This window comes from Macaca mulatta, chromosome 17 (genome assembly GCF_049350105.2).
Source record: "Macaca mulatta isolate MMU2019108-1 chromosome 17, T2T-MMU8v2.0, whole genome shotgun sequence".
Classification (NCBI taxonomy): Eukaryota; Metazoa; Chordata; class Mammalia; order Primates; family Cercopithecidae; genus Macaca; species Macaca mulatta.
In genome coordinates this window covers 104,273,219-104,299,083 of record NC_133422.1, presented here as the reverse complement: position 1 = coordinate 104,299,083, position 25,865 = coordinate 104,273,219, and the positions used below count along the sequence as shown (strand labels likewise).

The window sequence follows — 25,865 nt, the reverse complement described above, 5'->3', positions numbered from 1 at the left end:
TTACATTTAAGTCTTTAATCCAACTATTAAGAAACTCACTCAAAACGACACAATTACATGGAAATTGAACAACCTGCTCCTGAATGACTCCTGGGTAAATAACTAAAGTAAGCCAGAAATCAAGTTATTTGAAACCACCAGGAACAAAGAGACAACGTACCAGAATCTCTGGGACACAGCTAAAGCAGGGTTAAGAGGGAAATTTGTAGCAGCAAATGCTCACATTGGAAAGCTTGAAAGATCTCAGATTGACACCTTAACATCACAATTAAAAGAGCTAGAGAGGGAAGAACAAACTAATCCAAAAGCTAGCAGAAGACAAGAAATAACTAAGATCAAAGAAGAATTGAAGGAGATAGAGACACAAAAAACCATCCAAAAAATTAATGAGCTGTTTTTTTTAAAAAAATAACAGGAGCTGTTTTTTAAAAAAATAACAAAATAGATAGACCACTAGCTAGACTAATAAAGAAGAAAAGAGAGAAAAATCAAATAGACACAATACAATTTTTCAAGTATTTTGCCAAATATCGAATTTTTGAAAACCATTTGTTTACATTTATTATAAGATTTATGACTGTCATCACATTTATTGTAAGATTTCTGCTTGTGGCACAAAATGCTAAGATAGAGCTTTTTCCTCTAAGATGCAAATTATATATCAGAAACAATGAAACTGAATTAAAACATCTCCAATGGTGCAATATTGCATTTGTGACATGGTGGCATAGTCATTGTTACTTCTAACTGTATTGTCATTCTAATGATTGTCAGCTCTGCTATTTTAAAAGGTTTTGTTGTAACAAAAAAAAAAAAAAGAAAAAAACTTGGAAAACAATATTTTATAATTCTTCAACACTGACTGCAAATGAAATGCATTTAAAATTTTCCTAGGGATTTGAGTAAATTATTATTAAAGAATTAAAAGTAAAGGGAAATCTTAATCCTGGTCTTTGAAGTTCATTTGAAATTTAATTGACCATTAGGCCACCAACAATCTTGGCTCAGGACCATTTAATAATGAGAAACTCAACCTTACATTAGGAACAAGAGCAGCATAATTCATCAAATGCTACACACCATTTACATTGCTTTCCATGGAGATTTCTTGGGGAAAGTGTAGAACACACAGTTTTAAGTAATTTATGAGCTCTTTAGAAGTGTTATAGCAATTGAGTTTTGGCAATAATGAAAATGTTTGCTGACAAGTAGGCTTAATTTTTTTTTTTTAACTTAGGCCATGATTATACCTCATCTCCTACCACAGAAACTCAGGCTGAAATTAATAAAGTCGTGAAAGAAGGCAGTTGAAAAACTTCAGTAACGCTGATCAACAGAAACATCTTAAAGTGTTTAAATCAGTATAAAACAATAATACTGCCCTATATCCAAACAATGTCAATTTGTAAAATTGCATTGCTATTCTGAAAAACCTCATTTGATTCATATAAACCCTATTACTAAATTTTCAATGTAATAATTAATTGTCAGACTTGAAAAAGTATAACTCTTACATAAACCGTCTGATATGATTATAACAAAAAGGATGACCATGATTTTTTCAAGTTTTGATCTGAAAATGGACATAACCCTGACCTCCTGCAGACTTTCCATTGTAAGGATACTGATGATCTCCACCTTCTCCCCTCTTTTGGGAGGCCCAGTAAGTTACAGGGAAAGAGGGACTCTGCAACCTGGATGCTGCTTTTCCTGTGACAAACTGTGTCCTGGAGCTCATCATTCCAAGTCTCTGGACTTCAGGTTTCAATCCTGTGATTCTGAAATATCACGTAGAATTGTGGTTTTCAAGCTTTAAACATATGAAGACCAATTTCCTAACTAAAGTATATTGAACACATATAATAAGGTTTACCTTCATTCTCCATTGATTAAACATATAGATACATATACATATATATGAATATGTATACATATATAAATAAATCAGGACTTCTATTAAGTGAATGTGCATCTAAAATCTCAAAATTCTAAAATATACTAGCATATAAAATGGAATTTATTCAGTCTATAAAATCGTTAGAGCTATGAGTTATGGGGACTTATCTTGTGGTAAGCATTGTGCTAATTATCCACTTGCCATTATAAGTGTAAGTATATATAATTAGTGTAGTTATTTTATGAATGAAGAAACTGAGGCCTTGAGGGATTAAATTGCTTGAGGTCACAGAGCTAGAAAGATGTGGGTACACTGAACCCTTGCAAACTACCCTAGACTCCAATTTTCCCACATTCCCAGGCCACCTGTTGAACACTGCTGACCTGACTAGTCTAAGCTTCATCATTCTGTTAGAATGTTTGGCTGCAAGTAAATTCTCTGCACCAATCACCACAACATCAGATGAAAAGACCATACCCAGTTTTATTTATTCCACAAACGTTTATTTACTTAGGTACACAGAAAGATTCTGGATATATGCAAGACCTAAGTAAATAATTTATTAACAGTGAAGGTGAAACTGCCATTGGTTAATAATGTGCTTCTCCTTTGGTTTGAAATGACTTGTAGAATGATCCAGATAAGAAATGTAGGAGGTGAGGGAGAGGATTCCAAGATGGCTGAATAGGAACAGCTCTAGTCTACAGCTCCCAGCGTGAGCAACGCAGAAGATGGGTGATTTCTGCATTTCCAACTGAGGTACCAGGTTCATCTCACTGGGGCTTGTTGGACAGTGGGTGCAGCCTATGGAGTGTGAGCTGAAGCAGGGTGGGGCATAACCTCACCTGGGAAATGCAAGGGGTCGGGGAATTCCCCTTCCTAGCCAAGGGAAGCTGTGACAGATGATACCTGGAAAATTGGGACCTCCCACCCTAATACTGTGCTTTTCCAATGGTCTTAGGAAATGGCACACCAGGACATTATATCCTGCACCTGGTTCAGAGGGTCCCACGCCCACGGAGCCTTGCTCACTGCTAGCACAGCAGTCCAAGATTGAACTGCAAGGCAGCAACGAGGCTGGGGGAGGGGCATCTGCCATTTCTGAGGCTTGAGTAGGTAAACAAAGCAGCCGGGAGGCTCAAACTAGGTGGAGTCCACCGTAGCTCAAGGAGGCCTGCCTGCCTCTGTAGACTCCACCTCTGGGGGCAGGGCATAGCTGAACAAAAGGCAGCAGACAACTTCTGCAGACTTAAACGTACCTGTCTCACAGGTTTGAAGAGAATAATGGTTCTCCCAGCACAGAGTTTGAGATCTGAGAATGGGCAGACTGCCTCCTCAAGTGGGTCCTTGACCCCCGAGTAGCCTAACTGGGAGACACCTCCAAGTAGGGGCCAACTGAGAGACACCTCCCAGTAGGGGCCAACTGACACCCGGTACAGCTGGGTGCCCCTCTGAGACGAAGCTTCCAGAGGAAGGATCAGGCAGCCACATTTGCTGTTCTGCAATATTTGCTGTTCTGCAGCCTTTGCTGGTGATACCCAGGCAAACAGGGTCTGGAGTGAACCTCCAGCAAACTCCAACTAGACCTGCAGCTGAGGGTCTTGACTGTTAGAAGGAAAACTAACAAACGGAAAGGACATCCACACTAAAACCCCATCTCTAGATCACCATCATCAAAGACTAAAGGTAGATAAAACCACAAAGGTGGGGAGAAAACAGAGCAGAAAAGCCAAAAATTCCAAAAATCAGAGTACTTCTTCTCCTACGAAGGAATGTAGCTCCTCGTCAGCAAAGGAGGATATTCGAACCCATCACAAAGAAGCTAAAGACCTTGAAAAAAGATTAGATGAATGGCTAACTAGAATAAACAGCACAGAGAAGACCTTAAATGACCCAATGGAGCTGAAAACCATGGCACAAGAACTACGTAATGCATGCACAAGCTTCAGGAGCCAATTTGATCAAGTGGAAGAAGAGTATCAGTGATTGAAGATCAAATAAATGAAATGACGTGAGAAGAGAAGTTTAGAGGAAAAAGACTAAAAAGAAACAAACAAAGCCTCCAAGAAATACGGACTATGTGAAAAGAACAAATTTATGTCTGATTGGTGTACCTGAAAGTGACAGGGAGAATGGAACCCAGTTGGAAAACACTCTTCAGGATATTATCCAGGAGAACTTCCCCAACCTAGCAAGGCAGGCCAATATTCAAATTCAGGAAATACAGCAAATGCCACAAAGATACTCCTTGAGAAGAGCAACTCCAAGACACACAATTGTCAAATTCTCCAAAAGTTGAAATGAAGGAAAAAATATTAAGGGCAACCAGAGAGAAAGGTCAGGTTACCCACAAAGGGAAGACTATCAGACTAACAGCAGATCTCTCGGCAGAAACTCTACAAGCCAGAAGTTCTTTTACACTGTCGGTGGGACTGTAAACTAGTTCAACCATTGTGGAGGACACTGTGGTGATTCCTCAAGGATCTAGAACTAGAAATACCATTTGACCCAGCCATCCCATTACTGAGTATATACCCAGAGGATTATAAATCATGCTGCTATAAAGACCCATGCACACATATGTTTATTGTGGCACTATTCACAATAGCAAAGACTCGGAATCAACCCAAATGTCCACCGATGATAGACTGGATTAAGCAAATGTGGCACATATACACTATGGAATACTATGCAGCCATAAAAAAGGATGAGTTCATGTCCTTTGCAGGGACATGGATGAAGCTGGAAACAATCATTCTGAGCAAACTATCACAAGGACAGAAAACCAGACACTGCATGTTCTCACTCATAGGTGGGAATTGAACACTTGGACACATGGTGGGGATCATCACACACTGGGGCCTGTCATAGGTTGGGGGGATGGGGGAGGGATAACATTAGGAGAAATACCTAATGTAAATGACGAGTTAATGGGTGCAACACACCAACGTGGCACATGTATGCATATGTAACAAACCTGCACGTTGTGCACATGTACCCTAGAACTTAAAGTATAATAATAATAATAAGAAGAAGAAGAAGAAGAAGAAGAAGAGGAAGAAATGTAGGAGGCAACGTGTTTTTAGAGAAGCTGGCTTCAAATGAGTAAATAAATGAGAACTCTGAACTTCCTTTTCTGGACACTACTGTATTATTTATCAAATCGTGTGAAACGCCCAAATTTAAGGAGCTTCCCAAGGTAAACAATGGCTGAGTCTCTCAACAGGCCATAATACTCAATGAGCAATTCCCTGCTTAGATTTTAAGGTATGTCTACATTGTCCATCAACATTTCTGTGAAAATACTGTTCTATGATTTAGCAGCTCTGATATAATTTTAAATGTCTCTGCTGGAAAAAACAAAAACCTTATTTTTTATTGTAAACATTGGACAAAGATAGAATGCTGATTCTAAATTTGAAGCAAACAGAAACCAACCTCATTCAGATGTTTCGTGTATAAAAATGCGGCTCTGTCTTCCATTCAAATCAACCTCCTTTAGCGGGTTTGGATTTGATTGGTCCTGCCTGTGACTCGAGGACAGTTTTAATTCAGGACTCCAGGATTGTGGGTGGAGGGAACCCAACAACTACAAAATAAATGAGCCAAATATATATGTTTGATCTAACTGTTATTTTAGGTGACATTTGATTTAATAAGACAATGTCCTTCTAAAGTCACACACTATAACCTCTCCATTAATATAGTTTTCTAGGTTGAAAAGTACATTCATGTACACATTATCGTCACCATGACTAATGTTAAATTATAATGCTTTAATATATTTATATAAATCCTGTTGTTACATTTACTTGCATATGGAATGTTGTTTAAAAGAAATTGTCATTCCTATTTTTAAACCACATCCCTTATTTATTCAATTGAATACATTTACTTCAAATAGTCCACCAGAGACACAATTTCCCTACAAGATTCCACTTATTCTGGCAATACTTTAATGTGATATAATTTTGCAGATGCTAAATGTTCTTCTTTTTCCAAGTTTTATTTCATATTTGAAATTTGACCAACGAGTATTTACTGACACTGTGTATAATTTAACAAGCTGCAGAAATCTTCCAAACAATGTTTTTAATAACAGGAATATTGTCTCAATGATACTTAGCTTGAAAAATAAACAAATGCTTCAAGAAAGTGTGTCGAGAAGCATGAATATTTGATGCATACTTAGAAAGTACCAAGAGAATGGCATGCTATCTTAATTTCATTAATTGAATTTTTAAAAACAACCAAAACCCTCAAAAGAACATTATGTACTTTAAAAACTTCAATAGTCCCATATTTTGCCTACACTTTTAATTAATAAAATCTACCAACGCTTTTACTGTTAACAAGAATAATGTATTCCAGCTCGACTTCTCCACATTTGTTTTATATTATTTTCCTGACTGAAGTATTTAGTTGCTATACCTAATCTGTGCCTCATTACATAATTTTGAACAAAAACACAGATAGGAATTTTTTCAAGCGGACATGTCCTCCAAAATATTTGAAAGATTCTAAAACAATGTTTGGAAGGGGTTGTTACAGGCATTGATAAAGTTATTGGAGACCTACTATGTTCCAACCAATTAGGGTATCAGTGAACACGAACCAAGTGGAGCTAATACTCCGGCAGTGGGAAGCACACTGCCCACAGTGGCAATAACAAGCATTCTATACTACAAGCTAAAGGGTGACTGATGCTATGACAAAGGGAAGCAAGTCAGCAGACATGTGATCAGAGCCTTGAAGGAGGCAGGAGGGAGAAGGATGCTCCAGGCAAAATCGTCCAGGCAGAGCCGTGGGCCCAGAGAGAAGTGCGCCTGGAGCGGCAGGAAGAGCAGATGCAGAGAGGGGCAGGGAGCTCAGAGAGGAGGGGAGAGAGACGGGTCAGCACGGGGCACTGCAGTTACTCGTAGGCTGTTGGAAAGCACTTGGCTTCCTTCCCTAGGATGTGGTAGGGATGTGGGTATCTAGGAGAAAACATTCTACGCAGAGGAACCCAAAAGGCGCAAGCCTGCCTGCAGTGAGCTGAACTGTGTCTCCCACAAAGGCATGTTCAAGCCCTAACCTCCAGTACCTGTGAATGTGACCTTATTTGAAATAGAATCTTTGCAGATGTGATTCAGCTAAGATGAGGTCACCAGGGTGTCGCCTAATCCAATACGGCTAATCCCTTCAAAAGGAAGAGAGAGACACACAGAGGAAGGACACTATGGGAAGACGGAGGCCAAGGATGGAGGACTGCATCTGCAGCCGAGGATTGAAGGCTGCAGGCAGAAGCTGGAGGAGGCAAGGAAGGGTCCTCCCCTGGAGACTTCGAGGGAGCATGGCCCTGCCAACACCTGGATTTCAGACCTTCAGCCTCCAGAATGGTGACAGAATCAATGTCTGTTGTGTTAAGCCCCAGGAAGCTCACCCATCAGCTGAGAGTGAGGGTGGGGGAGGAGGTGACCGAGGTGTGAGGGGGGGGGTGTAGGTGTGAGGACAGGGGAGTAGGTGTGAGGACGATCGCTGGATCATGGAAGTGTTGAACCACTGCTTAACCATCCTGTGTGAACATGACAGGTGTGTCCATTTGTTTCAAGGAAGACCAGCCAGCATGGTGTGTGTGCCCTAGTGACCCCTAGCTGGATGGGTGCAGTTTAACCACAGCATTTAAGCACAGGTGTGAGTTCTGCAGGTGAGTGAGGGGCAAAGCAGTGGAGGGTATTTGCAAGCAAGTGGAAAGAGTAAGTTGATTGCAGAATGAAAGCTGGGTGTAGAGGCAGGCACTGAGACACCCTTGAGGGAGAGAGAAAGGAGAAACCAGGAAAAAGCCGGAGAAGCAATGGGTGTGGGTCTCAGTCAAGGTAGTTTTCATCTTTCAACTCCTGGCACAGTATGTCATGTATCATTTCTTTCCAATACATCGGCTAATTAAAATAATACAGCCCCAAAGCTCCGCTTCTAAGCCAAGTAATTTGCTTAGAAAATTAAGGTTCTGGGTTTAAATGTTATAGAAGAATGGAATTTTTTTAGAACCGGAAGAAGACTTAGCAAGCACCTGGCCAGACACTCACATGTTTTTAGAGGAGGAAATACTTAAGGTAAGTGCTCTGCCCATAATTACATGCTATTAAATCATGGAAGCAGAAACAGGATTCAGGTTGTTGGTTGCTGTCTCGTGTTGCCGCCACATCATGGTGTTGTCTGGCTTTAGAATGTTTATGACCTCAGTTCTCCTACAAGGACACGTTCTGCTGAAGGTTAATGGGGCCAGTGACCCAACCCAAGTAGGGGTGTGAGACGTGGATGGAGGAGGAACCACATGTCTTAGGTTTTCGGGGCTTATGGTTATAGCAAATTGTTTATTCAACCAAAACTTAAGCAAAATAATAGAACAATTCTGGAGTGGGTATACTAAGGTTTCAGCACATTCTCATCTATATCTTCTGTTTTTTCTGCACTTCATTCCATAGTCTTTTATTTAATCTTTTGTCTGTCACCCATGCATATGCTTCTTACTCCTCTAAGGATTTAAACATCCCCCACAAGGACCCTCCCGCTACACAGGCAGGATTGTGCAGTGTTCACCACCAGTAGCCAGACTAGAATTCTCGAAGAATGACTATCAATGTGTTAACATGTCTGTGTACAAGTTTGGAAGGAAATATAGAATTCTTCTAATCTAGAACCATCTCTGGTCATCTATAACTTGCTTGATTTAAACATCAATCAGCTTAAACATGACGGAAACAAATTTGAAACGCAGTTCTTTCAACATGTCACCAATGTGTCTACTAATGATTATTTAGGACAGTTTGTTTTACAGAGCACATTGTAAGCATCAGGAAATATTAGAATAAAAAGTAACTTTATTATTATATCTATGTTCTATATAAATGTACTTGTCTTTCTCAAATTATACCATAAAAAGAAAAAAAAATCTACATTTTTAAATGTCTTTTAGTAATTTGGCAAAGACACAGTTACCAGGCCTAGGCGATGGAGGAGAGAAGGATGGGTGTGGTGAGAAGACATTGCATTCCCATGCAGTACTTTGCATTCAAATGTATGCCAGATGCTTGGTGATAATGTATGGACAATGCATTCCCTTGGTTGTCAGGCACCAAAAGAGAAAGTATTAGTCATATATGGGAAAGTGTGCACTACTGGCCATATCTAATGTTCAATTTTATGTTTCAATAAGCTGATTTGGAGTGATTTGGACAGTTCCAGCATGGCTAGGCTTGCTGTTGGCCTTCAATACACTCTTTTTCTCAGCAATTTATCTATATTTAAAATGTAAATATAAGCTTCATACTTTCATTTCCACTCCACTGAGACCACTGAAGCTGTAGACACCAAGAAACAAAGGCTAAGGAGGAGGTAGGACCTCATCTCTGCACCTTGGAAGATGGCGGCAAGATGGGAGCTGCCACCTGGCAGTACTTCCGCCTCTTTGAAGCACAGCCCGGATCCTGGCATGCTCTGCTCTCCCACATCTGGCCCCACTGGCACCTCTGCTTGTGTTTCAGCCTCCAGTTCATTCATCAGGTCTCCTCGCAGGAGACAAATGTGATTTGATTGACCTGACACTTCTCTTTCCACTGGAGCACGTTTCCCTGTCATCCCACATGACTCTGGCTGAGCGACTCCTCTCTGGGACCCCCTAGTGTCCAGCCCCGGAAGGAGGTGTGCGACTGAGCCTGGTAAATCATGTACCCCATTAACCCTCCCCAGGATGGGCTCAAAGGGTGGAGACAAGACCAAGCAGGACCAGTCAGGTGAGACTCTATCTGTGAAAGCTGGCATGCAGGTGCTGGAAGAATAGGCTGCTTCTCCCTTGGGACTGCTCACAGCAGGAATGAGCCTAGTGTGGCCAGCAGCTGTCTTTCCACCACATGGGACAGTCCTTTTGTGGCAGCAGACAATAGAGCCAACAAGAAAAGTGAAACAGAAATAAGTTCAGAAATGAAGGGGAGACAGAGAGAGAGAGAGAGAGAGAGAGAGGGAGAGAGAGAGGAGTTCTGTTACACCATTATTTCAGCTCTGAATCCAAATATGTGTGAAGCCCACCCAACTGCTGACTTTGTGCTCAGGGCACAGCATCCTCTTTTTGGACTGAACTGCCTTACCTGACGGAACAGACCAGGGTCAGCAGGCACCTCTGCCTTCAAACCTCGTCTGCTTCTCGTCCTTTCTCTGTCTCCTGAAGATACCTTAAGCTGTTCCCATAACATTTCTGGTCATGTTTGATTATTGGAGCACTCACAATCTCAGACATCAAAAATCCCACTCCAATCGAAATTAAAACATTGTTATTTTTTCTTGTTCAAAACACCTCTTCTTCCTAGTTCAGGAATTCCCTGGAACTCCAGGCACCAGCCAGGAGAGAGGGGCCGGATCTGTCCTCCAGCTTTTGGAGCTCCGGATGCTGGATACTTCTCTCTGTACCTCTGGATCTCTCAGGATCCCCTTCCTCAGCAGGAGTCCACACTTCATTTTCCCTGTGGCCTTCCTAGGAGCAGCCTTGGAGCCAGGCTCCATCCCCTTTCATGGCATCCACCTGGTCAGTGGGGAAACCCTGTGTCCCTGCTTCCCCACCCCCACCCCCAATTCAGGAATAGCAAGTCTCTCTCCCTGACACCTTGTCTTTTGGTCCTGTCACTAAGGGCCACTCCAGTCTTTCTGCTTTTCTACTTTGTTAGGTAAGAGTCAGTCAATGGTCTCTTTGTTCAAATGTGCCCACCAATCCCAGGTGATATCCCCATCCCTGCACCCCTCCACCCCTCCCTACCATCTTCCATGAGCTCCTGGCCATGCACTGCTTAACCCAATGCAGGTCTGGTGAGATCCACCGCTCAGGATATCTCCTCTTGGAAGCACATCCTATGTTGCTTGATGATTCTCAAAGACACCCATTCTTGATTTGAGAGAGGGAGTGCCATAAACTCCTAACTCTCCAAACTATATCCGTAACTCCCTTTAAGGAAAGTTTCCACAATAACCAATCTCCTTTCATTCATTTTCTTTTTTTATATTGACTGGTGGTGAGTAATGGGCAAAGGATCTTAGGAATGGTTTTGGCTACTCTTTGCAAGTCCTGTGGTTTTTCCCATTAGGGGAAAGGGCGATCCTGCCCCACTGTCCCCAGCCTCCAAGCCTCCACTGAATCTCTGGGGCACCGGGGAAGCTCAATTTATTTATTTATTTATTTATTTATTTATTTATTTATTTATTTATTTTATTATACTTTAAGTTCTAGGGTACATGTGCATAATGTGCAGGTTTGTTACATATGTATACTTGTGCCATGTTGCTGTGCTGCACCCATCAACTCGTCAGCACCCAACTACTCGTCATTTACATCAGGTAAAACTCCCAATGCGATCCCTCCCCCCTCCCCCCTCCCCTCTCCCCATAATAGGCCCCGGTGTGTGATGTTCCCCTTCCCGAGTCCAAGTGATCTCATTGTTCAGTTCCCACCTATGAGTGAGAACATGCGGTGTTTGGTTTTCTGTTCTTGTGATAGTTTGCTAAGAATGATGGTTTCCAGCTGCATCCATGTCCCTACAAAGGACACAAACTCATCCTTTTTTATGGCTGCATAGTATTCCATGGTGTATATGTGCCACATTTTCTTAATCCAGTCTGTCACTGATGGGCATTTGGGTTGATTCCAAGTCTTTGCTATTGTGAATAGTGCCGCAATGAACATACGTGTGCATGTGTCTTTATAGCATGATTTATAATCCTTTAAGCATGATTTATAATCCTTTGGGTATATCCCCAGTAATGGGATGGCTGGGTCATATGGTACATCTAGTTCTAGATCCTTGAGGAATCGCCATACTGTTTTCCATAATGGTTGAACTAGTTTACAATCCCACCAACAGTGTAAAAGTGTTCCTATTTCTCCACATCCTCTCCAGCACCTGTTGTTTCCTGACTTTTTAATGATTGCCATTCTAACTGGTGTGAGATGGTATCTCATTGTGGTTTTGATTTGCATTTCTCTGATGGCCAGTGATGATGAGCATTTTTTCATGTGTCTGTTGGCTGTATGAATGTCTTCTTTTGGAAATGTCTGTTCATATCCTTTGCCCACTTTTTGATGGGGTTGTTTGTTTTTTTCTTGTAAATTTGTTTGAGTTCTTTGTAGGTTCTGGATATTAGCCCTTTGTCAGATGAGTAGACTGCAAAAATTTTCTCCCATTCTGTAGGTTGCCTGTTCACTCTGATGGTAGTTTCTTTTGCTGTGCAGAAGCTCTTTAGTTTAATGAGATCCCATTTGTCAATTTTGGCTTTTGCTGCCGTTGCTTTTGGTGTTTTAGACATGAAGTATTTGCCCATGCCTATGTCCTGAATGGTACTACCTAGGTTTTCCTCTAGGGTTTTTAAGGTATTAGGTCTAACATTTAAGTCTCTAATCCATCTTGAATTAATTTTCGTATAAGGAGTAAGGAAAGGATCCAGTTTCAGCTTTCTACTTATGGCTAGCCAATTTTCCCAGCACCATTTATTAAATAGGGAATCCTTTCCCCATTTCTTGTTTCTCTCAGGTTTGTCAAAGATCAGATGGCTGTAGATGTGTGGTATTATTTCTGAGGACTCTGTTCTGTTCCATTGGTCTATATCTCTGTTTTGGTACCAGTACCAGGCTGTTTTGGTTACTGTAGCCTTGTAGTATAGTTTGAAGTCAGGTAGTGTGATGCCTCCAGCTTTGTTCTTTTGATTTAGGATTGTCTTGGAGATGCGGGCTCTTTTTTGGTTCCATATGAACTTTAAAGCAGTTCTTTCCAATTCTGTGAAGAAACTCATTGGTAGCTTGATGGGGATGGCATTGAATCTATAAATAACCATGGGCAGTATGGCCATTTTCACGATATTGATTCTTCCTATCCATGAGCATGGTATGTTCTTCCATTTGTTTGTGTCCTCTTTGATTTCACTGAGCAGTGGTTTGTAGTTCTCCTTGAAGAGGTCCTTTACATCCCTTGTAAGTTGGATTCCTAGGTATTTTATTCTCTTTGAAGCAATTGTGAATGGAAGTTCATTCATGATTTGGCTCTCTGTTTGTCTGTTACTGGTGTATAAGAATGCTTGTGATTTTTGCACATTAATTTTGTATCCTGAGACTGTGCTGAAGTTGCTTATCAGCTTAAGGAGATTTTGGGCTGAGACAATGGGGTTTTCTAAATATACAATCATGTCATCTGCAAACAGGGACAATTTGACTTCTTCTTTTCCTAACTGAATACCCTTGATTTCTTTCTCTTGCCTGATTGCCCTAGCCAGAACTTCCAACACTATGTTGAATAGGAGTGGTGAGAGAGGGCATCCCTGTCTTGTGCCAGTTTTCAAAGGGAATTTTTCCAGTTTTTGCCCATTCAGTATGATATTGGCTGTGGGTTTGTCATAAATAGCTCTTATTATTTTGAGGTACGTTCCATCAATACCGAATTTATTGAGCGTTTTTAGCATGAAGGGCTGTTGAATTTTGTCAAAAGCCTTTTCTGCATCTATTAAGATAATCATGTGGTTCTTGTCTTTGGTTCTGTTTATATGCTGGATTATGTTTATTGATTTGCGAATGTTGAACCAGCCTTGCATCCCAGGGATGAAGCCCACTTGATCATGGTGGATAAGCTTTTTGATGTGCTGCTGAATCCGGTTTGCCAGTATTTTATTGAGGATTTTTGCATCGATGTTCATCAGGGATATTGGTCTAAAATTCTCTTTTTTTGTTGTGTCTCTGCCAGGCTTTGGTATCAGGATGATGTTGGCCTCATAAAATGAGTTAGGGAGGATTCCCTCTTTTTCTATTGATTGGAATAGTTTCAGAAGGAATGGTACCAGCTCCTCCTTGTACCTCTGGTAGAATTCAGCTGTGAATCCATCTGGTCCTGGACTTTTTTTGGTTGGTAGGCTATTAATTATTGCCTCAATTTCAGAGCCTGCTATTGGTCTATTCAGGGATTCAACTTCCTCCTGGTTTAGTCTTGGAAGAGTGTAAGTGTCCAGGAAATTATCCATTTCTTCTAGATTTTCTAGTTTATTTGCGTAGAGGTGTTTATAGTATTCTCTGATGGTAGTTTGTATTTCTGTGGAGTCGGTGGTGATATCCCCTTTATCATTTTTTATTGCATCTATTTGATTCTTCTCTCTTTTCTTCTTTATTAGTCTTGCTAGCGGTCTGTCAATTTTGTTGATCCTTTCAAAAAACCAACTCCTGGATTCATTGATTTTTTGGAGGGTTTTTTGTGTCTCTATCTCCTTCAGTTCTGCTCTGATCTTAGTTATTTCTTCCCTTCTGCTAGCTTTCGAATGTGTTTGCTCTTGCTTCTCTAGTTCTTTTAATTGTGATGTTAGAGTGTCAATTTTAGATCTTTCCTGCTTTCTCTTGTGGGCATTTAGTGCTATAAATTTCCCTCTACACACTGCTTTAAATGTGTCCCAGAGATTCTGGTATGTTGTATCTTTGTTCTCATTGGTTTCAAAGAACATCTTTATTTCTGCCTTCATTTCGTTATGTACCCAGTAGTCATTCAGGAGCAGGTTGTTCAGTTTCCATGTAGTTGAGTGGTTTTGATTGAGTTTCTTAGTCTTGAGTTCTAGTTTGATTGCACTGTGGTCTGAGAGACAGTTTGTTATAATTTCTGTTCTTGTACATTTGCTGAGGAGTGCTTTACTTCCAATTATGTGGTCAATTTTGGAATAAGTGCGATGTGGTGCTGAGAAGAATGTATATTCTGTTGATTTGGGGTGGAGAGTTCTATAGATGTCTATTAGGTCTGCTTGCTGCAGAGATGAGTTCAATTCCTGGATATCCTTGTTAACTTTCTGTCTCGTTGATCTGTCTAATGTTGACAGTGGAGTGTTGAAGTCTCCCATTATTATTGTATGGGAGTCTAAGTCTCTTTGTAAGTCTCTAAGGACTTGCTTGATGAATCTGGGTGCTCCTGTATTGGGTGCATATATATTTAGGATAGTTAGTTCTTCCTGTTGAATTGATCCCTTTACCATTATGTAATGGCCTTCTTTGTCTCTTTTGATCTTTGATGGTTTAAAGTCTATTTTATCAGAGACTAGTATTGCAACCCCTGCTTTCTTTTGTTCTCCATTTGCTTGGTAAATCTTCCTCCATCCCTTTATTTTGAGCCTATGTATGTCTCTGCGTGTGAGATGGGTCTCCTGAATACAGCAGACTGATGGGTCTTGACTCTTTATCCCGTTTGCCAGTCTATGTCTTTTAATTGGAGCATTTAGTCCATTTACATTTAAGGTTAATATTGTTATGTGTGAACTTGATCCTGCCATTATGATATTAACTGGTTATTTTGCTCGTTAGTTGATGCAGTTTCTTCCTAGCCTCGATGGTCTTTACATTTTGGCATGTTTTTGCAATGGCTGGTACCGGTTGTTCCTTTCCATGTTTAGTGCTTCCTTCAGGGTCTCTTGTAAGGCAGGCCTAGTGGTGACAAAATCTCTAAGCATTTGCTTATCTGTAAAGGATTTTATTTCTCCTTCACTTATGAAATTTAGTTTGGCTGGATATGAAATTCTGGGTTGAAAATTCTTTTCTTTAAGAATGTTGAATATTGGCCCCCACTCTCTTCTGGCTTGGAGAGTTTCTGCCGAGAGATCTGCTGTTAGTCTGATGGGCTTCCCTTTGTGGGTAACCCGACCTTTCTCTCTGGCTGCCCTTAAGATTTTTTCCTTCATTTCAACTTTGGTGAATCTGGCAATTATGTGTCTTGGAGTTGCTCTTCTCGAGGAGTATCTTTGTGGCGTTCTCTGTATTTCCTGGATTTGAATGTTGGCCTGCCCTACTAGGTTGGGGAAGTTCTCCTGGATGATATCTTGAAGAGTGTTTTCCAACTTGGTTCCATTTTCCCCCTCACTTTCAGGCACCCCAATCAGACGTAGTTTTGGTCTTTTTACATAATCCCATACTTCTTGCAGGCTTTGTTCATTTCTTTTTCTTCTTTTTTCTTTTAGTTTCTCTTCTCGCTTCATTTCATTCATTTGATCCTCAATCGCTGATACTCTTTCTTTCAGTTGATCGAGTCGGTTACTGAAGCTTGTGCATTTGTCACGTATTTCTCGTGTTATGGTTTTCATCTCTTTCATTTCGTTTATGACCTTCTCTGCATTAATTACTCTAGCCATCAATTCTTCCACTTTTTTTTCAAGATTTTTAGTTTCTTTGCGCTGGGTACGTAATTCCTCCTTTAGCTCTGAGAAGTTTGATGGACTGAAGCCTTCTTCTCTCATCTCGTCAAAGTCATTCTCCATCAAGCTTTGATCCGTTGCTGGCGATGAGCTGCGCTCCTTTGCCGGGGGAGATGCGCTCTTATTTTTTGAATTTCCAGCTTTTCTGCCCTGCTTTTTCCCCATCTTTGTGGTTTTATCTGCCTCTGGTCTTTGATGATGGTGATGTTCTGATGGGGTTTTGGTGTAGGTGTCCTTCCTGTTTGATAGTTTTCCTTCTAACAGTCAGGACCCTCAGCTGCAGGTCTGTTGGAGATTGCTTGAGGTCCACTCCAGACCCTGTTTGCCTGGGTGTCAGCAGCAGAGGCTGCAGAAGATAGAATATTGCTGAACAGCAAGTGTACCTGTCTGATTCTTGCTTTGGAGGCTTCCTCTCAGGGGTGTACTCCACCCTGTGAGGTGTGGGGTGTCAGACTGCCCCTAGTGGGGGATGTCTCCCAGTTAGGCTACTCAGGGGTCAGGGACCCACTTGAGCAGGCAGTCTGTCCCTTCTCAGATCTCAACCTCCGTGTTGGGAGATCCACTGCTCTCTTCAAAGCTGTCAGACAGAGTCGTTTGCATCTGCAGAGGTTTCTGCTGCTTTTGTTGTTATCTGTGCCCTGTCCCCAGAGGTGGAGTCTACAGAGACAGGCAGGTTTCCTTGAGCTGCTGTGAGCTCCACCCAGTTCGAGGAAGCTCAATTTAATACTGCATTACAATGATTTCAGCTGAGGTTGTGTCTGTTGCAAGCAAAGGAGTTCGGACATGTGGCCTCCTGTTTTTCATTCATTCCAGAGGCCTTTGGGTCCATTTCTATAGATGCTTTTTTCTCCCTGGAAGGCCCCTGTAAATGCCTGGTTTATTACTGCTATGTTTTGATTCCCTGCCATTCACTTGGCATCCCCCAGGAATTCCCTTCTGCATATGCAGATCCCGAATATTCTCTTCGCCTGCTCCCTGGCAACAAGCGTGTGCATGAGTAAACAAGTCCACACAGGAATCAATATGCTGCCTTCTCCTGATGGATGCAGGCCAGTAATTCTCCATGTGAAAGTTCATGACCAATTTTCACCTTTGCTAATAATCAATCCACTTTCCCTACCCACACAGACAAGTGTGCATCTGTCCCTACAAAGACATATGCAGCATAAAGAGGTGAACCATATTAAACAACAATCAAAAAGATGGTGGGAACCCTCAAAGATAAACAAAGGAGAAGAAAATATTCTTTGAGACAACACAGCTCCTACAGTAAACCAATGTAGAGCTCAGTAAATTGTTATAAAGCCAATGCATTTGCAACAGCTACTAGGTCCATGTATTCAACTGTACCCGCTGCCCAGAAGCCTCTCTCTGTGTCCATATCCCAACCACATGCTCTTTTCTCCCTCCAAAGTAACCAGTACCTTCTTTTATACGAATCGCTTTCTTGCCTTTTTATTGTTGCACTTAGACTGGACATGTTTTTAAACCTATACCCACTCTATGCCATTATTTTTCTCATAGTTCACCTGTTGAGGAATTGGGCCATTTATCCTCTAGCGTTTCCCTCAGACTAGATCTTCCTGATTGTTGATAGCATGCAGCATTATCCAGTGCTTTCTCCGTGCAGCTGGATTCCGAGGTTTGATCAGATTCGGGTCCATTTCCTTTGGCAAGACGACAGGTGGCATCATGCTCTCCCCTCAGGAGACACGGGATGTCTGCTTTTTCTCCTTTCTTGAAATAACAGCCATCGGTGCTCAAAGTCAAGATGCATAGATTCATCAGGGATTGGGAAATGCTTATATTCTAATTCTGTGTTTGTTGTTTTTATTTATTAGCTGGAATAAATATATAAGGGGACCTTTCCCCTCATCTAGTTTTTTGTTTCCCTATGGTACAGTTAATATAAGATAAGCAAAACTGTGCTTTATTCTTCCTTTTATTTATAAATATTTCAAGACAATGAACTCATTTCTTATGCTCTTCTGAAAGCAATCAAAATTTTAAGATATCATTACATACACAAGGATGTAACCCTATGTGACATATGTCAGTCCATACCTTCTTGGACCTGGTACAGAGTTTGCCTTTGCTCTGAAGTCCACTTGAAATGGTAGTTATAAGAGGCACCATATATATGGATCAGAACCATTCCCCATTTGGACATATGCTGCTTCCAAAACCGAGAGAGCTGTGCTGATTTTAGCAATAGGAGGTGCAATTCCAATCTTACTCTCTACCTTAGAGTGGATGTCTAGTAGCATGCCTTAGATGACCGGACAGGAAGAGCTCTGCTGATGTGAACTTTATTGTCTGAGTCTTTGTAAGGGCTATCTTACACGCATGATTCTAGAGTGCCACTTGCCGCCCATGTTGGCAAGTCCAATGGGCAAGTCTGTTGTCATCAATATGGTAGACCAGCATGACATCTGCATGTACAACATCAAAATGATAGTGGTTCCTGTAGATTACGTCATAACAAAGACATCAGTATTAATGCAATTATTTGATGTGACAGTGAACACACAACTATGTTTCCATCATAAAAGCAAAGTGCTTTTGATCCTCCTTCTAATGGGGATTATGAAAAATGCATTTACCAGATCAATGGCTGCCCACCAAATAACAGAGATTCTGATAATCTGTTTCTATAAAGTGACCATCTCTGGCACAGGTGCTGTGATTAGGAGCCTGGTGAGTTACACTGTGGCGGTCCATTCACTATCACCTGCTGCTGTAGGGGCCACAGCAGTGAATGTGTTGGGAATGTAGTGAAGGCTGACATATCCTCATCCTGTCAATCTTATGTTGGCTTTAATTTCTCTAATTCCTCCAATCATGAGGCATGGCTTCCAGTTTACTATGGAGGCCAAGAGGAGGATGAAGATTTAGTGGCTTCCATTTGCCTCTTCCTACCAAGATGGTTCTTTCTCTACAGGTCAGGGTGCTAATTTTGGGGTTCTGTCAGCTGCTAAATCCAGGGTTTCTCAACACCAGATCAGTTGAGATTTTGATCTGAATAATTCCTTGTCCTGGAGGCTGTCCTGTGTGTGGAAGGATGTTTAGCAGCATGTCTTACTTCTACAGCAGGTGCCAGTAGCGCCCCATCCCCAAGTCCTCAGGTGAGAATCAAAAATGTCTCCAGATAATGCCAAATGTCCCCTGGGGGACAAAATCACCCCCAATTGAGAACCACTGTGCTAAATATAGCTACCCCAATTATACACTCGAAAACGGGGGTAATTAACACAATGTGTGGGTCCCTGTAGCCACTAAACTTGCAGGGACTTTGGTGAAACACCTGGCCTCATTACCCCCACTGCAATCACAGGGGCAAGATTGTGAAGTGACTTCGCTTTCCTGGCAGCAGTGTCTGTTAAACCTCTATAACCAAAAGTTATCAAAAGAGCAGAGCATTTATCTTTTCCCAGTATGTCATTGCCATTGAACCACAGCTGGTGACTTAGGGATTATTTATAGAATATTCTGGTGTTGGGGAGGTCTTTTCTCAAAGGTGCACTGTCTCCCCTTCAAATCAGAGGACTTTGGGTCAGTGGAAGTGGCCCAGACCTACAGCCTGCATTAGGGCCACTACTCTCCCCTGCAGAGGCTGATGTGAGTCTGCCCCTCCTCTTTCCCTTCTGGTTATGAAGCCACAGGCCTGCGTGGCCTGTCCATCATCATCCCTCAACACCATGATCAGTTACCCACTGTCACTTTGCCTTTCCATTCAAGGCCTCTGCTTGCCACCTGGCCCCACTGCCCATTCCCTTAGTTATGTCTACTTGGTGATTAGGTGTCACTGCTTGGTTTCTGCCATTCCAGGATTTTAGAGTCCTCTCTGATGCAGGTGGGATGGTGGCGTCACCTCCTGTGGACTCTGCCTGGAGGAGGCATTCTACCCTGAGCTCCTCAGGGAGGTCACGTCCCCAACCAGTGCCTTCCTTGGTGTCTCATGAAGCAAATTCCCTTTGGTTCTCCTTGAGGAACAATAATCAGATGATCTACCCTTTAGTTCCAAGTAAGAAACCCATTCCAGTATTCCTACAACTCTGAGCCTTCTGAATACTCTCTCCTCCTCATTCACCGCAGGGATCATACAGCCCCAGATGTGAGAAGCTGTTCCGGCAGCTACTAAAACTGGCTCCAGGGTCCTTGCCAGTCATTACGTCCTATTTCATAGATGAATGTTCTCATGGAAAAAGAATCCCCCTGTATACCTCTATCATCCATAATCCCTTCCAACACCCTGAGGACCCACTCCATGTTTCTGCATCTCAGACAGGTGCATTTGCTTCCAGAATGGAAACTATTTCTCAGGTTTACCTGTTCAGAGCTCTGACCCTGGTTATTGGCCTGGAGGTAATGCATGGAGGCGGTGGTGCAATTTGAGGAGGATGGGCACCACCTCGTAATAGATTCCCTTCTGGTGATGTTTTCACAGTGTCTAGGAAAGGGACGCCTGCTCTCCTCCAGTGAAGAGAGGGGTTCTGGAGGCAAGGAGCTCTAGGGAGCCTGAGAGTTCAAGTTGTTCAGGCTTATCCACCAAGGGTCTCCACTCCACTCCCAGGGACCCTCTGTTTCTCACCATGGCCTTGAATTTGGTGTAGGATAGCTGTGTCCCTGCTGCAGATTCAGTCTGCTTTGTAGTTCAATTAAACCTGGTGCCTAATTTTCAGCACAGTCTGCTCTGAGGCTGTAGGGAGCCCAGGCTCTTTGAAGTCTTGCATGGCAGCCTTCTGGATTTCCCAGTATAATTTAGTTGACAGTTGGCAAAACTGAGTTTGCTCAATCTTTTAAGGCTCCCATATAAGTTAAACAAAATACAACCAACTCTATAAGAGTTTTAAATAACATTGCTTCTATATTGTTTAATAGTCATAGTTACAAAAAATAAACATTAAAAACCCTCACTGCTTTCCCTTCTCCTTGCTCTCAAATCAGAGGGCTGTGGGTCAGCGGAATGGCCCAGAGGTGTGGTCTCATGCCCATTCCACATAAGGGCGGTGACAGGAGAGGGGCAGCTATTCGCAAACCCTCAGCTGGAACTCAGCGACTCAGCCACATCTAAGTTCCAAAGGCAGCAGGCGAGAGCCTCAGTCAGCTTAGCCAGGGGCTTGTGTGCTTTCCTAACATCCTGAGAAAGAAAGGACGGGAGAATGGATGTCGGTGGACGCAGACGGCAGGATCTACAGCTGGAGCAAGGCTGGGAAGGAATGCTGGCAGCAGGCACCTGCCATTCTGTGTCCAACAGGGGAGGGCTCTTCGACAGCTTCGGAGGGCAGTGATGCCAGTCCTGCTCAGACAGGGAGGACTCGAGGGAGTTAACAAATCGGGCTATGGACCTTTAAGATTGATGGAATCCCTTCATTTTTATCAATGTGGTCTCATTGCAAGGGAATTGGAGTTCTCTCTTTTCCATACTCAGCTCAATCTTTTGCCTGTTGACACTTCTCATCTTCTCTCAGGCCAATCCTCCTTTTGGGTTATAGCAGAATCTCATAATCATTTTTCTTCCATTCTACCAAATTGCCTGTGCAAGATAGAGTACCTGTTCCAAAGACCTCAGACAAAGAACAATAGCTTAAAAATATTTATACTTGAGTCAATTTTTAAAATAAATGTGAAGCCAGGCATTTCCAGGAACCCTCTTAGCCCAGTCATACTGGGTAGCAACAGACCGAGCCAAATGCTAGAAGCAGGGTATGGATGGAGGGAGGGGCTGCTGGAACCCACAGGCACAGTCAGACCAGACATCCAGTGGCTTTCCGCAGGGGACATCTGTCAGGTGCTTTGGAAGGATGCAAACGACAAGCCACATCTGTGGACCGGGGCGTCTGTGAGGCAGGATCTTCTGTGGTCTGGTTCTGGATCTGATTACATCCTGCCCTCAAAGAGGATGGATCATTCTCTAAAACCCAAGCTTGCCTGGAGCCAAACTCAGTGCCTTCGAGAGCTTAGGGCTAATGGTAGCCTCAGGCTACCCAGAACTGCCTCCTCCTGTCCTTCCTGGTAAACATCTTCACTCAGAGCTTCTCCACAGAGGACGGCAGGGAAAGGCACTAAGCAAGAACCTAATGCTCTGGGTCCTCGGTACATCATAAAACCATGATTGCGCAGACTCTTATGTCTATGTCCGATTCGACTGTAAGATGGCTGAGGGCAGAGGCCAGGGGTTGCTCTCACACTCCTCCCTCCTCCAGGACGGGGCACAAAGTGCCGCACACAGGAGGCTTGCTGCCACTCTCTTTGCTTAGCTAACAATGGGAACACGACAGGAGTGAGTTTTGGGCCAGATTTCCTGATTAGCAGCTGCAAACGTTCTGGAGCTGCTGCATGCCTGTGTGCACCACATCACTCCACACATACACTGTTCACTCCCAGGTATCCAGCCTCTGCACAGCCTGTTCCTTCTGCCCAGGTGGCAATTCCTTATTTCCCTCTCTTAGGACAATTCCAGGCTCCTACGTATCTGTGGCCTGATCTCAGTATAGATAGAGCTTCTCCTAGGAAGCATATTCTAAATCCTAAGCCCCAGGGAAGGGCTTCTCTGATGGTCTCCCATGGCTTTTCATACCCCACTCCTAAACTAGATGTGTAATCACACAGCCACTTCTCCAGGACCTCTGACTGAAACCTTGTCAAGTCAGGGACCACATTTGTCTGCTCTCTGCGGTACTGGGCACCCACACTGTGCCTGGGCACAGCAGATGCCCCATAGATGTTTGTTGGATGAACATAAGAAATATGACGGCTACCACTTAGTGAGTGCTTATCAAGTGTCAAGTTCTGTGCCGGCCTCTCCACATAAAGCATCCCAATGTTTAAAACAGTCTTGTTAGGTAGACATTACCATGACATATGTAAAGACAAGAAGAACAAAGCCCAGAGAGATTTTAAAACTTTTCCAGAGTCACATGCCCAAGAAATAGTAGAGATGCAATTTTGACCTTGGTCCTTTGAAAAAGAAGTGTGTTCCTTCCACCACTGGTGACTGTGTAAGCTATGGAGCCAGTAGCCAGAGCAACTCATCCCTGCTGCTTTTTGAGAGATGGGCTTAAGTAACCTCCTTCCCTTGTGGTCCACACTGATGTTTCCAAAACAGCAGACATGAATTTCAAGAAGGCACAACTCAAGTCTTATTTCCGCATGAACTGTTTTCCTTTGCATATTCATAATTTATTTTTCACGACTCGTGGTTTTGCAATTGATTGTATACTGTCTTAATTCATTGCACACTCATTTCTTATTTACATAGGGCATATCCTCGAAGAGCATTTAAATGAATGAGCCTTGCACTTCTCCTGTTCTTACGTGAGCCCCAGGTGCTCAGATGGCTGTGGTTGTCAGGAGGAGACAGAGTGGGGTGTAGAATCATCAAACACAACCGTTTGCGGGACAGGGCATCCAACTTTCTCTCATGCCACAGTCAGGACCTCACATTTAAATGCTTCTATCAAAAGGACAAGAGCAATTGATTCTATTTTTCTTCTTCTTCAGACCACGGAATATACTTTGGAATCAAGAAAGTGGTCCCCCAAGCATATCTCAAAGCCAGAAATGGGCTTCTGTGCCTTGAGTTTGTTGGTGTTTCAGATAACTGGGTGCGGCCTGCAGCAGAAAGAGTGCTCCCTTCAGGGGAACGGACAGCCAGGATGTTCTCAGGACGCCTTGACTTTCCTAATGAGGTGCCCAGGCCATCGTGGATGCCAACTGAGGGGTAAGGCAGGTGTTGGCCCACACCTGTCCGTGCCAGACTCCTGGGGTCCATGGAAATCCCTCTAGAACCGTCCCTGGCTATGCAGTCTCAGTCTTGCGCTTAGAAGCAGATCGTCACTAGAGCATAATGAACTCTGAACCACAGGAACTTTTGGAGCTCAGGAGATGCAGAGGCTGTGGCCCTGGCCCTCAGAGACAGCAGACGGTGTCTTTGGGAGGCTGGGGAGGGGACTCCTCACACACTGTGCCAGCCCGCTTCTTTGCACCGTGTCAGGAGCTCCACCTGGGCTCTTGCAGGAGTTGCAAATTTGGTCTGCAAAAGGTCAGAGAGTCAATATGTTGGGATTCGTGGACCATATGGTTTTTGTCAGAACCACTCAACAGGTGGGTTGGAGCCAGGATTCTAACTCAGGTTTATTTGACTCTGAATCCCCTGAGTTATTCCCTGTGGTTACCCGGATAAAATAGTGACTGTTCACACCTTATACACCATATATGCCAGACATTGTAAGCACGCTTCAAAAAATTAACTTATGTGATCCTCAATGATTTAAATCTATTTGAACCTCTCCATGAGATAGGAATTGGCCTTATCTTCATTTTACAAATGAGGAAACTGAGGCATGAGAGTTTAAGTAACTTTCCTGAGGACACACAGCTAACAGTGGTGGTGCTGGGATGTGAACCCTGGCAGATCACCTAGAAAGTCTGGGCCCCTATCCACTACACTAAAACAGAGGTGAATCAGATGTCCATAATAAAAGACACTGTATAATTGAATGCATAGCTTGGTGACCAGGATTCAAAGCGACTTCAGAGTTTACAGGGGAGTCTATCTGGAACAGGCCCAAAGTACCCCCCTAGCCCCATAAGAGGAGGACAGATATGACAGAGGAGGGCAGGAGAGGACAGTGCCAGTGCCTGTGGAACCAGACAATTTGCTCCTTGTCCAGACACTTTGCATCTAACCCATAACCAAAATTTATCGGGCACTTACAATGTGCCTTACTCCATTAAGCACTTTCATTTCTGTAAAAGACAAATTAATCTGTTTTACTACATAGATAATCGAGAATATTACAACTAAACAAGGCTTTAAAAATCACCTAGAGAGTTCCAGCTCAGAGCAGGGGCCAGAGTTACAATCTGAAGACCAGGCTGTGGAGGCTGCACCACCAATTGCAGGGAGGCTTGGCAGGTGGGATTTCTCTTGCTCAGGTGGCAGACAATCCAACTTAAACTGGCCTACACCAAAAAAAAAAAAAAAAAAAAAAAAGAGACACGTTGGCCACATGCTGAAAGGTCTGGCGGTGAACTCAATACGCTTATACACAATGGTGCGATCTGGGCTCACTGCAACCTCCGCCTCCCAGGTTCAAGCAATTCTCCCGCCTCAGCCTCCCTAGTAGCTGGGACGACAGGCATGTGCCACCAAGTCTGGCTAAATTTTTTTTGGTGTGTATTTTTAGTAGAGATGGGGTTTCACCATGTTGGTCAGGCTGGTTTTGAACTCCTGACATTAGGTGATCCACCCGCCTTGGCCTCCCAAAGTGCTGGGATTTCACGTGTGAGCCACTGTGCCTGGCCAGCAACTCATTTTTAAAGAAATTACAATCAATAACCAACCCTATAATGTACTGGGCATTTGGGTGATGAGAAAATTGAGACACACAGAGGACAAGCTGCTGGCCAGGGTGATTTAATAGAGAGGAAAACCACTGTTTTCAGGACGCCAGCACCCATTCCCACCTTGTGAGGACACTGACTTTTGCTTCGAGGGAATGGCTCTGACACCACAATTTGAAAAGCATCCTATAATTCATTGCTAAGTCCCGTGACAAAGACTCAAAATGACCTGGAGAGGATGAATCCACCCCAGCACCAGGGATGGCTTGTGTCCTAGACCCATCGAACAAGTGCAGGACCTCTGTCAGCTGGTCAGAGACAGCGAGTCAGCTCCAGACCTTCTGACTGAGGTACTGGGGTAATATTTTCTGATTCTCTCTCTCTCTGTTCAGCTGGT

General features: G+C 43.0%; 1 protein-coding gene across 1 annotated transcript in view; it reads right to left on the bottom strand.

Moving 5' to 3' along the window:
- The window catches only part of LOC144336191 (uncharacterized), a 182,187-nt gene that overhangs the window by 135,319 nt on the left and 21,003 nt on the right, over positions 1-25,865 (bottom strand). The window lies entirely within an intron of this gene.